General features: G+C 51.6%; 2 pseudogenes; both read left to right on the forward strand.

Annotated features, from left to right (window-relative positions):
• Nucleotides 1–5,675: 5,675 nt before the first annotated feature.
• Nucleotides 5,676–5,797, forward strand: LOC126164294 (5S ribosomal RNA; annotated as a pseudogene).
• A 5,551-nt stretch (nt 5,798–11,348) lies between these two features.
• LOC126163424 (5S ribosomal RNA) lies at nt 11,349–11,466 on the forward strand (annotated as a pseudogene).

Below are 11,466 nucleotides of genomic sequence, written 5' to 3' on the forward strand. Positions count from 1 at the left end.
GGAGGTGTGACCTGAGGTGTAAACATTCACCTAAGGCGGGAGTGCCCTCTGAGAGGGTCCCCACAAGGAAGGAGCGCGCCATCGGAGACGCTGGCAATCATGGGGGATTCCTCCGCAATGGATTCTACTCCATCTCTCTCGACTTCGACCCAAAAACGGAAACGTGACCAGCCAACAGTGACAAAAGTACTACCGCTTGCCCCACAGTTCCTCGTAGTTTCTCGATCTGAGGACGGAAAGGATTTTTCCTCTGTCAACCCTTTCGTTATTCAGAAGGGCGTAGATGCCATAGCCGGATCTGTCAAATCTTGTACCAGGTTGCGTAACGGCACCTTATTACTAGAAACTGAGAGTGCCTTTCAGGCACAAAAACTGCTTCGGGCCACCCTCCTGTACACGTTCCCTGTCCGGGTGGAGGCCCACCGAACTTTGAATTCGTCTCGTGGTGTAGTCTATACTAGCTCCCTCGACGGATTGACTGACGAGGAGATTCAATCTTTCCTCGCTGAGCAGGACGTGACGGCTGTCCATAGGGTCATGAAAAAGGTCAACAATGACCTTGTACCGACCCGGACACTTTTCTTGACCTTCGATAGTGTTAAGCTGCCATCGCGCATAAAGGCGGGCTACGAGGTTATTTCTGTTCGCCCCTATGTCCCGACACCTACGCGCTGCTACCAGTGTCAGCGTTTCAATCACACTCCACAGTCTTGTTCCAATGCGGCTAAATGTGTCACTTGTGGCAGGGATGCCGATGAGGGTGACAGTTCACACAACGAGGAGACGGAGGTGGACAGTCAGGGTGACCATGCCGCATCCTCCCGCGACTGTCCTGTCTATAAGGAAGAACGCTGTATCCAAGAAATTCGGGTCAAAGAGAAAGTGTCCACCTCGGCTGCTCGCAAGCTATTGGCTAGTAGGAAGCCCACGCTGCTCCCAGCGGGGAAATACAGTACTGTCCTCGCCTCTCCTCTGACTACCCGGGAGGTAGCAACCCAGACATGCGATCTGACCTTCAGCACCACGGTCGTCCGTTCGGCCAGTGCTAAGATCGCGCGGTCGACGTCTCCTCTTCCTCCCATCACCCCACAGACACCAGCCCCTTCCTCAGCTTCTGCTAAGACGAAGACCCCGAAGTCAGATGCACGGACCTTCAAGAAGGAACCATCCCGTGCAGACTTCCTCCGTACCTCGACCTCCCAGCCTTCGACCGGTACTTCCACCAAACGTCCTTCCAAAAAGGCGCATAGGAAGCACAGTTCTCCTTCTCCGCCACGGCGCATTTCTTCTCCTGCGCCACCCAGCGGTTGCCGCCCCCAGGCCGTCATCCGTTTCGCCTGGCCGCACCGCTGGTAGCCGTACATCTGGCCGTTAACCGGCGGAGGAAGCTCCCCCTCCCGGCCATCCTCCCGAGATGGCCGATGACCCTATAGACCCAATGGACGATGACTGTCCGCCTACTGATAGCGGCGGCAGTGCTCGCTCGAAGCCAGGCCCTAAGCGGCCTTCGAGGTGACCCCTTCTCTCATCTTCCTTTTCTTACGATGGCACTTATTCACTGGGATATTCGCAGCATTCGCTCCAACCGAGAGGACTTGAAGTTCCTGCTCCGCTTGCACCGTCCGCTCGTCGTAGCCCTCCAGGAAACGAAGCTACGCCCATGCGATCAAATTGCCTTGGCACACTACACCTCTGTGCGTTTTGACCTACCCCCTGTGGTAGGTATCCCAGCTCATGGAGGGGTTATGTTGCTGGTCCGGGATGATATTTACTACGATCCCATCACGTTGCACACCGGCCTGCAGGCAGTTGCCATCCGCATTACTCTCCCCACTTTTACGTTTTCCTTTTGTACCGTTTACACTCCATCGTCGTCTGTCGTTACCAGGGCAGACATGATGCAACTTATTGCTCAGCTACCTGCACCATTTTTGTTAACTGGAGACTTCAATGCCCACCATCCCCTTTGGGGCTCTCCAGCATCCTGCCCAAGCGGCTCCTTGTTAGCAGACCTTTTCAACCAGCTCAATCTTGTCTGCCTCAATACTGGCGCCCCTACTTTTCTTTCGGACACATCTCACACCTATTCCCATTTAGACCTCTCTATATGTACTCCCCAACTTGCACGCCGGTTTGAGTGGTATGCACTTGCTGATACATATCCGAGCGACCACTTCCCGTGTGTTATCCATCTCCTGCAGCATACTCCCTCTCCGTGCTCCTCTAGTTGGACCATCTCCAAGGCCGACTGGGGGCTCTTCTCTTCCAGGACGACCTTTCAGGATCAAACCTTCACAAGCTGCGATCGTCAGGTCGCACACCTCACGGAAGTCATTCTCGCTGCTGCTGAATATTCCATCCCTCACCCTCCTTCTCCACGTCGCGTACCGGTCCCCTGGTGGACCGCAGCATGTAGAGACGCTTTACGTGCTCGTCGACGTGCTTTACGCACATTTAAACGCCACCCTACAGTGGCGAATTGTACCAATTATAAACGATTACGAGCTCAGTGTCGTCGTATTATCAAAGACAGCAAGAAAGCCAGCTGGGCTGCTTTCACAAGCACCTTCAACAGTTTTACTCCTTCTTCTGTTGTCTGGGGTAGCCTGCGCCGGCTATCTGGCACTAAGGTCCACTCCCCAGTTTCTGGCTTGAAGGTCGCGAATGACGTCCTTGTGGCCCCTGAGGCTGTCTCCAATGCCTTCGGCCGCTTTTTCGCCGAGGTTTCGAGCTCCGCTCATTACCACCCTGCCTTCCTCCCCCGCAAACGGGCAGAGGAGGCTAGGCCACCTGACTTCCGCTCCTCGAATTGTGAAAGTTATAATGCACCATTCACCATGCGGGAACTCGAAACCGCACTTGGCCGATCACGGTCCTCCGCTCCAGGGCCTGATTCTATTCATATTCAGATGCTGAAGAACCTTTCTCCTGCGGGTAAAGGTTTTCTTCTTCGTACATACAATCGCATCTGGATTGAGGGACATGTTCCCGCATGCTGGCGCGAGTCTATTGTTGTCCCGATTCCTAAGCCGGGGAAGGACAAGCACTTGCCTTCCAGTTATCGACCTATCTCGCTTACCAGCTGTGTCTGTAAAGTGATGGAGCGAATGGTTAACTCCCGATTGGTTTGGCTGCTCGAGTCTCGACGCCTACTTACCAATGTACAATGTGGATTTCGTAGGCGCCGCTCTGCTGTTGACCATCTGGTTACCTTGTCGACCTTCATTATGAATAACTTCTTGCGGAAGCGCCCGACCGCGGCTGTGTTATTTGATTTGGAGAAGGCTTATGACACCTGTTGGAGGGCGGGCATTCTCCGCACCATGCATACATGGGGCCTTCGCGGTCGCCTCCCTCTTTTTATTCGTTCCTTTTTAATGGATCGACAGTTCAGGGTACGTGTGGGTTCTGTCCTGTCCGACACCTTTCGCCAGGAGAATGGGGTGCCACAGGGCTCAGTTTTGAGCGTCGCTCTCTTCGCCATCGCGATCAATCCAATAATGGATTGCCTCCCAGCTGATGTATCAGGCTCCCTTTTCGTGGACGATTTTACCATCTATTGCAGCGCGCAGTGTACACGTGTCCTGGAGCGCTGTCTTCAGCGTTCTCTTGACCGTCTTTACTCCTGGAGTGTCGCCAATGGCTTCCGTTTTTCTGCCGAGAAGACGGTCTGTATTAACTTCTGGCGCTACAAAGAGTTTCTCCCACCGTCCTTACGACTCGGTCCCGTTGCTCTCCCAATCGTGGAGACAACCAAATTTTTAGGCCTTACCTTTGACAGGAAACTTAGCTAGTCCCCACATGTGTTATATTTGGCCGCCCGTTGTACCCGTTCTTTAAATGTCCTCCGTGTTCTCAGTGGTATGTCGTGGGGAGCGGATCGAACCGTCCTACTTCGTCTATATCGGTCGATCATCCGCTCCAAGCTGGATTATGGGAGCTTCGTATACTCCTCTGCACGGCCATCCATCTTACGCCGCCTCAACTCCATACAACATCGGGGTTTACGACTTGCGATCGGAGCATTTTATACCAGTCCCGTAGAGAGTCTTCATGCTGACGCTGGCGAATTGCCACTCACCTACCGGCGCGATATACTGCTTTGTCGGTATGCCTGTCGGCTACTGTCAATGCCCGACCATCCGTCTTATCGTTCCTTTTTTGACGACTCTCTCGACCATCAATACGGGTTGTATGTCTCTGCCCTGCTACCCCCTGGAGTTCGCTTTCGTCGCCTCCTTCACCTTAATTTTTCGCTCCCTGCAACCTTTAGAGTGGGTGAGAGCCACACGCCACCTTGGCTCCAGGCTCAGGTCCGCGTTCACCTTGACCTCAGCTCGCTCCCAAAAGAGGTTACCCCCGGTTCGGTCTACCACTCCCGTTTTTTGGAACTTCGTTCGAAGTTCATCCAGATGACTTTCATTTATACAGATGGCTCTAAGACCAATGACGGGGTCGGGTGTTCCTTTATTGTCGGGCACAACGTTTCAAATACCGGCTCCATGACCATTGTTCGGTCTTCACAGCTGAGCTCTTTGCCCTCTACCAGGCTGTTCTTTACATCTGCCGCCACTGACATTCTGCTTATGTCATCTGCTCCGACTCCCTGAGCGCCATCCAGAGCCTCAGTGATCCGTACCCGGTTCACCCTTTCGTACACCGGATCCAACGCTCTCTTCAGCAGCTGGTGGACGTCGGTTCTCCGGTTAGCTTTATGTGGGTCCCTGGCCATGTCGGTATCCCTGGGAACGAAGCTGCAGATGCCGCGGCCAAGGCTGCGGTCCTCCAGCCTCGGACAGCTTTTTGTTGTGTCCCTTCGTCCGATTTTAGCAGGGTCATTTGTCGGCGCATTGTGTCGCTGTGGCATGCCGATTGGGCTGCACTTACAGACAACAAGCTTCGGGCCTTAAAACCTCTTCCCGTGGCTTGGACGTCCTCCTCACGCCCTTCTCGGCGGGAGGAGGTCGTTTTAGCCCGGTTAAGAATTAGACACTGCCGGTTCAGCCATCGCCATCTGCTGACGGCTGCGCCGGCGCCGTTCTGCCCATGTGGGCACTTGATGACGGTTAGACACATTTTAATGTCCTGTCCAGATGTTAACACACTGCGCCTCGATCTTAACCTGCCAAATACTTTCGATGCCATTTTAGCGGATGACCCACGAGCAGCTGCTCGTGTTCTTCGTTTTATCAACTTCATGAACCTCGCTAAGGACATTTGATGATGCTGTTTTTTAATCCTATACCTGTCAGTCTGTCTTTTATCGTGTTTTCCCTTTTAGTTGTTGTTGTCAACTTGTGCCTCGCGGTGCATTTTTAGAGTAGTCAGGGCGCTAATGACCATTGAAGTTGTGCACCCTAAAACCACAAAAAAAAAAACCCGCCGCCCGGCCGCGCGCAAGCCCTGCGCAGGATAACAGGAACAAGGTGCGTCGCCAGCGAGTGTCGGAGTCCGCACGCACCAAACGAATGACAGGCGGTGCATCGAGCAGCTGTGTTGTGCGTCTCACCCACGTTCGGCAGTCGCCTATGAGACGCCGAGGCGAGCGCGCACTCCGCGCTACCTTCGAGGTGGAGAGACGTGCTTTGCGTCAAATGTGCCACGGAAAGCAGCGATTGCGTGTGTTGGGAGAAGAGGCGAATGCTTCTTCTGTGGTCCGGCTGCAGTATAAGGACGCCAACGGCCATACCATGTTGAATACACCGGTTCTCGTCCGATCACCGAATTTAAGCAACATCGGGCCCGGTAAGAACTTGGATGGGTGACCGCCTGGGAACACCGGGGGGTAACGTGAACCGAATGACCGCCGCACTAAAATTAGACGCACGAACTGACTTCCTGCAGCACAAAGCCGCAGACGTGGCTATGTTACAGGAGGTGGTCACGACGGCTATAGAACAGGTACCGGGATACGAAGTCATCTGCAACATCGACGCAGAAACTCGCTGCGGAACTGCCACACTAATCAGGCACGGCCTCGAATTTGGCGATGTGAAAATGATGCCCGACGGACGCGGAATAGCGGTGAAGGTGGAAGACACTGATTTTGTAAACATTTACGCTCCGTCGGGAACGGAAAATAAGCGTGCCAGGAGCAAATTTTACAACGAGGACATCTGCGAGCTACTAGTTCACAGCAACAACGTCGTGCTGGCAGGTGACTTCAACTGCGTAATTTCACCCGAAGAGCAGATCCCGGTTCCCAACTTGTGCGCCGAACTGCAGGATTTAGTTAGGCGTCTAAAATTAGCAGGCACCTGGCGTCTACTACACCAAAACCACACAGTGTTCACGTACCTGTATAACCGCGGCAGTAGCAGAATCGACAGAGTGTACATAAACAGAGAGATGGCCACCTCTGTGACAGAGGTAGAAGTCTGCCCTGTGATCTTCTCAGATCACTGTGCCTATCAGTGCAAACTCCGTCTACCGAGAAGAAAGCTTCCAGCAGGAAGAGGAACGTGGAAGCTAAACACAAGCCACCTCACGGACGGGAAGCTAAAGCAGGAAATTGCCGACACGATCCAGGCATGCAGACAGCGGCGAGGCGAGTACAATTCCACTACTGAGTGGTGGGTAGAACACGCCAAACCGCAAGTAAGACGGGAACTCATAAGGCACAGTGCTGAGAAGGCTTTCCTAGATGCCTACAAGACGCAATGGACGCCCCTGCGGACGACGAACTGTTTCTGCCGCGGATAAGAAGACTCAAGGCACGTATACTGAGCCTGAAAAGAGACAAAATGAGAGGAGTCATCGCCCGCAGCCAGACAAACGGCGAAATCGAGGATGAACCTGCCACGCTGCACCACCTGCACAGGGAGAGACAGAGGGCTAATAGCAAACAAATACGGCAACTCGTCGACAAGGACGGGAACAGGTTGACGACGAAGAAAGACATCATGAGCCACGTCGAAGACCATTTCAACGACCTGTTCCGAGGAGAGGAAAATGACGACGGAGAAATGGCGAGGATCCTGCAAGAGACCCGTCGGATCCTTACCAACGCAGACCGGGCACTACTGAACGAAAACGTCACAGACGATGATGTGAAAGCCGCCATCAAAGACAGCAGAAACGGAAGAGCACCAGGCGCAGACGGAATCCCATCAGAATTCTACACTGTGCTCTGGGGCACAGTCGGCGGAATACTCACCGAAATAGTAAATGAAGTTCTCAACGGGACAGAATTGCCTTCAAAATTCCTGCAAGGGACGGTGATTCTGCTCCCCAAAATGAAGGCAGCCAACAAAATAGAAGACTTTCGGCCAATAACCCTTCTAAATTCAGACTACAAAATAGCAGCAAAGTACCTGGCTACAAACATCAAAGTCGCTCTAAAGAAAGCCATTAGCCCATGGCAAACCTGTGCAGTGCTTGGCAGGAACATTTTCGACGCCCACGCAGCAACAACGAGGAGACCCGCAGCCGTAATCTTTGATCCTGTCGAAAGCCTTGTGGAAGTCGACAGTCACCGGTACCTGCTGAAAACCATCGCACGCCTCGGATTCGGACCAAAATTCGGTAGAACAATCAGGAACGTCATCACAAATGCCACCTCAAAAGTAACAGTAAACGGATCGACTTCAAAGTCAATAAGACTGGGAAGATCCGTCAGCAAGGATGTCCACTATCGATGGCTCTTTTCACAATAGCTCTCGATCCCCAACTTCGAAAACTAACAGATGAAGTAGCAGGATACACAATGGGTGCAACAAAAATCGCATGTATGGCCTATGCCGACGACATGGGCATCTTCATTCAGAACGAGGATGAACTAGAAATAATCCAGCCTATCATGGATTCCTTTGAAAGAGCTTCAGGTGCCAAAACGTATCCGAGGAAAACAGTGCTACTACCAATAGGCAATGGCAGACTGCGACCAGCGAGACAGTGGTACCGAGTGACAAACAACCATAGGGCACTCGGAGTGGAACTACAGCAGTGCCCTTTGAAAATGGCAGCACAAAACTGGCGCAGCGTCTTGAACACAACGAGAGGGCTCGTGAGGATACACGCGAACCGGAACCTGACGCTGAGCCAAAGAGTGCAGTTAGTAAACGAAACAATCCTGTCGAAAGCGTGGTACATGGCCCAAATACTATGTGCTCCGACGGAAATTGCGCGAGCGATAGGAGGCGCGGCGTACTACCTGCTGTGGAGGCGGGAAATCTTCAAGGTCTCCCAGGCGACGTGTTTCCTGACAAGGGACGAAGGCGGACTCGGTCTGACTGACGTTAAGACGAAATGCGCGGCACTGCTCCTACAGCGTGCGATGAAAATGAAGCACCAGAATAACAACAGCATAACGTCCAGCCTGATTGAAGAATACAAACCGGAATCGGCAGATGCTCCAGTGGACACCACCCACATTCCGTTCAAGTTGCGGCACGTAAAACAGATGGCAATCGACAAGAGTTACATGACCGCGGTCGTAGCCAACCCACAACAAAGAACGGCGAGGAAGATCTACAGCGCTCTGAGGGGGAAGGCAAGAAAGTCCAAAATAGAGACGAGACTTCCAGACCACGACTGGCCACAGGTCTGGAAGAACGTCTCGGAACGGACACTTCCTGAGCACGCCAGGGACACGTGGTATAAAATCATCCACCAAACAGTGCCGACAAATGAAAAACTGGCACGCATAAAAGTGCGGGAATCCCCAAACTGCGAGCTCTGCAACCAGACCGACACCATCGAGCATCGTTTTGGCTGCAGAGAGAGCGCGGAAATATGGGCGACGGCGAGAAGAATGATCGCCCACATCAACAGAACCGACGAGAGGGCGATACATGTCTCAGCTGTCACTGTTCCGGACGCGAAGCCTTTCCCCAACGCGAAACGCCTGGCCACAATGTGGATCATCGCAATGACGGCACACGCCATCGTCTCCAAACGGCAGATCGACAAGGCGCAGTTCCTCACGGACCTGTGGGAGGAACACAGGAGGGCCAAACAACGTTCCAAGTACCGCGAGACCTTCCAGAACTTCCTGCAGGTCCCGCTGGACGCCGCCTTCCGAGACGCCTTCAACACGACGTGACCGACGCCCTCCCACAACACCCACACCCCAGTCGCTGAGGACGCCGCCCACCAATCCCTCCAAAGCCCCAACGTCAAGTGTGGTACAGTGCGAAAGTGTTGCGAAAATGCGCGCAAAGTGAATGTGGGTACGCCTAGCAGTGCCAAAGTGCGAGTTACGTGTGCCATTCGTAGTCAAAAGTGTCCAATAGTGAAATACAGCAGGCAAAAGGAAATAATCAGCCATAAATTTAGTGTAAAACATACAAAAAGTGCTCCAAGAAAACAACAAAATATCAAACAGTGTATATCATGTCAACTAATGTGTCCGCTCACTCACATTCTCTCTCTTTCTCTCTATCTCTCTTTCTCTCTATCTCTCTCTCTTTCTCTCTCTTTCTCTCTCTTTCTCTCTCTTTCTCTCTCTTTCTCTCTCTTTCTCGCTCTCTCCACTCAAGGTACGTTTTTCCTTTCCCTTATCTTTTTGTGTGTTTTTGATTTCTTGTTTTGTTGTGTTTTTATTAATGTGATGTATGTATGTATGTATGTATGTATGTATAGATATACACACAGATATATGTATATAAATTTCGGCCCATCTTGTGCTTAAACGTAGCATCCCTCTTTGCCACTAACAAAATATTAACATTAGACATTCTTTGCACCAAATTCCGTGTAACTGTTGCGTCCACCCTTAGGCAGTACATTAACAATCTCCTGCATTCACGAATTTACCCACATAGATGCTCTGTTGTATATTTCATAGTTCGCTTCAGCAAACTCACCAAAACAGGCCCACTTAAATATAATAGATGAATAAAATCTTTCCTTTTTTTGTATTCTAAACATAAAAAAAATGGCAAAAAAACTAAATACAAATTAAAAAAAAGTAAAGTAACGAATGTTTGCAACCAAAAAGACATAAACAACTGACAGGGAAATTTTATCTGAAGGACACTCAGTGAAAAAGTGTTGTAACCCAACCAAAAGACAACTCAAGGAGCAATCAGAACAGAAAACGAGCAAATGAATATAACCGTTCAATAATCAAGCACACCGCTGCATGCAAAAATCTGTAATTGTTAAAAATTGTAAATAAAAGTTTATATACGTTACAAAAAAAAGTGCTGTTGGCTCTATCTCATTTTTTCCATTTTTACGTCGCTACACCTGCCAGCCCTCTTTTCATACTAACTTTCAGGTGTTGACAAAGATGCTTCCACAAGCATTTTAAACTACTGTATCAAACGTAAGATACGAAATTACGGTAGTGAACTCACTTTGAACAAAAATGCGCGAAAGAAGAGTGCTAGAACGCCTTGAAAATATCAACACACTCCGAATCGACAGATGAGTTCTGAAATAAGTCAGGGCCTACTGTTTTGTAGCAGTGCTAAATTCCACAAAGTAAATAAACAAATAAAAAAAAGAAATAAAATCTTCCGTTCTCGTCCGATCACCGAAGTGAAGCAACAACGTTTGTGCTCGGAAGGGTGAGCGCCGGGGAACTCTGGCTGCCTTCATTTTTCGCTTTTTAGTCGCTACTCCTGCCAGTCCTCTTTCCATACCACCTTCCTGTTGTGACAAAGAGATTTCCTTAAGCATTTTAAACGGCCGTAAGGTACGAAACTGCAGTAATTAACTCAGTTTGAAGGAGAATGTGCCAACGAAGTTTGCCAGGAAGTCTTTGAAAACGACAAAACAGTACGAATCGGGCGGTATGCTCCGAAATACGGTAGCGCCTATCGTTCTACAGCGGCGTACAGCTCCAAATTCGATTTGTAATCATAAATTTATTCTTTTGTCGTCTCGCCTCCTCCCGCAGACGTTTCTCGCGCTTGTGCTGTCATATGGACCGCGACCCGAGCGGCGGCAGTCGAGCAAAGTCGTGACGGCGGGGGGGGCGGGGGGGGGGGGACAGGCGCGAATGCAAATGCACCGCGCAGATTACGCAAAAATCTGGAAGCGCGGCGTGTGTCAGGCAGGTGAGAAAGCTTCCGTCGGTCCAACATGACACTGCAACACCCCGCGCAGTCCCCCCGCCGCGCGCACGCCCTGCGCCGGATAACAGGAACAAGGTGCGTCGCCAGCGAGTGTCGGAGGCCGCACGCACCAAACGAATGACAGGCGGTGCATCGAGCAGCTGTGTTGTGCGTCTCACCCACGCTCGGCAGTCGCCTATGAGACGCCGAGGCGAGCGCGCACTCCGCGCCACCTTCGAGGTGGAAAGACGTGCTTTGCGTCAAATGTGCCACGGAAAGCAGCGATTGCGTGTGTTGGGAGAAGAGGCGAATGCTTCTTCTGTGGTGCGGCTACAGTATAAGGACGCCAACGGCCATACCATGTTGAATACACCGGTTCTCGTCCGATCACCGAAGTAAAGCAACATCGGGCCCAGTTAGTACTTGGCTGGCTGCCCGCCTGGCAACACCTCGGTGCCGAGCG

This window comes from Schistocerca cancellata, chromosome 2, assembly GCF_023864275.1.
Source record: "Schistocerca cancellata isolate TAMUIC-IGC-003103 chromosome 2, iqSchCanc2.1, whole genome shotgun sequence".
Lineage (NCBI taxonomy): Eukaryota > Metazoa > Arthropoda > Insecta > Orthoptera > Acrididae > Schistocerca > Schistocerca cancellata.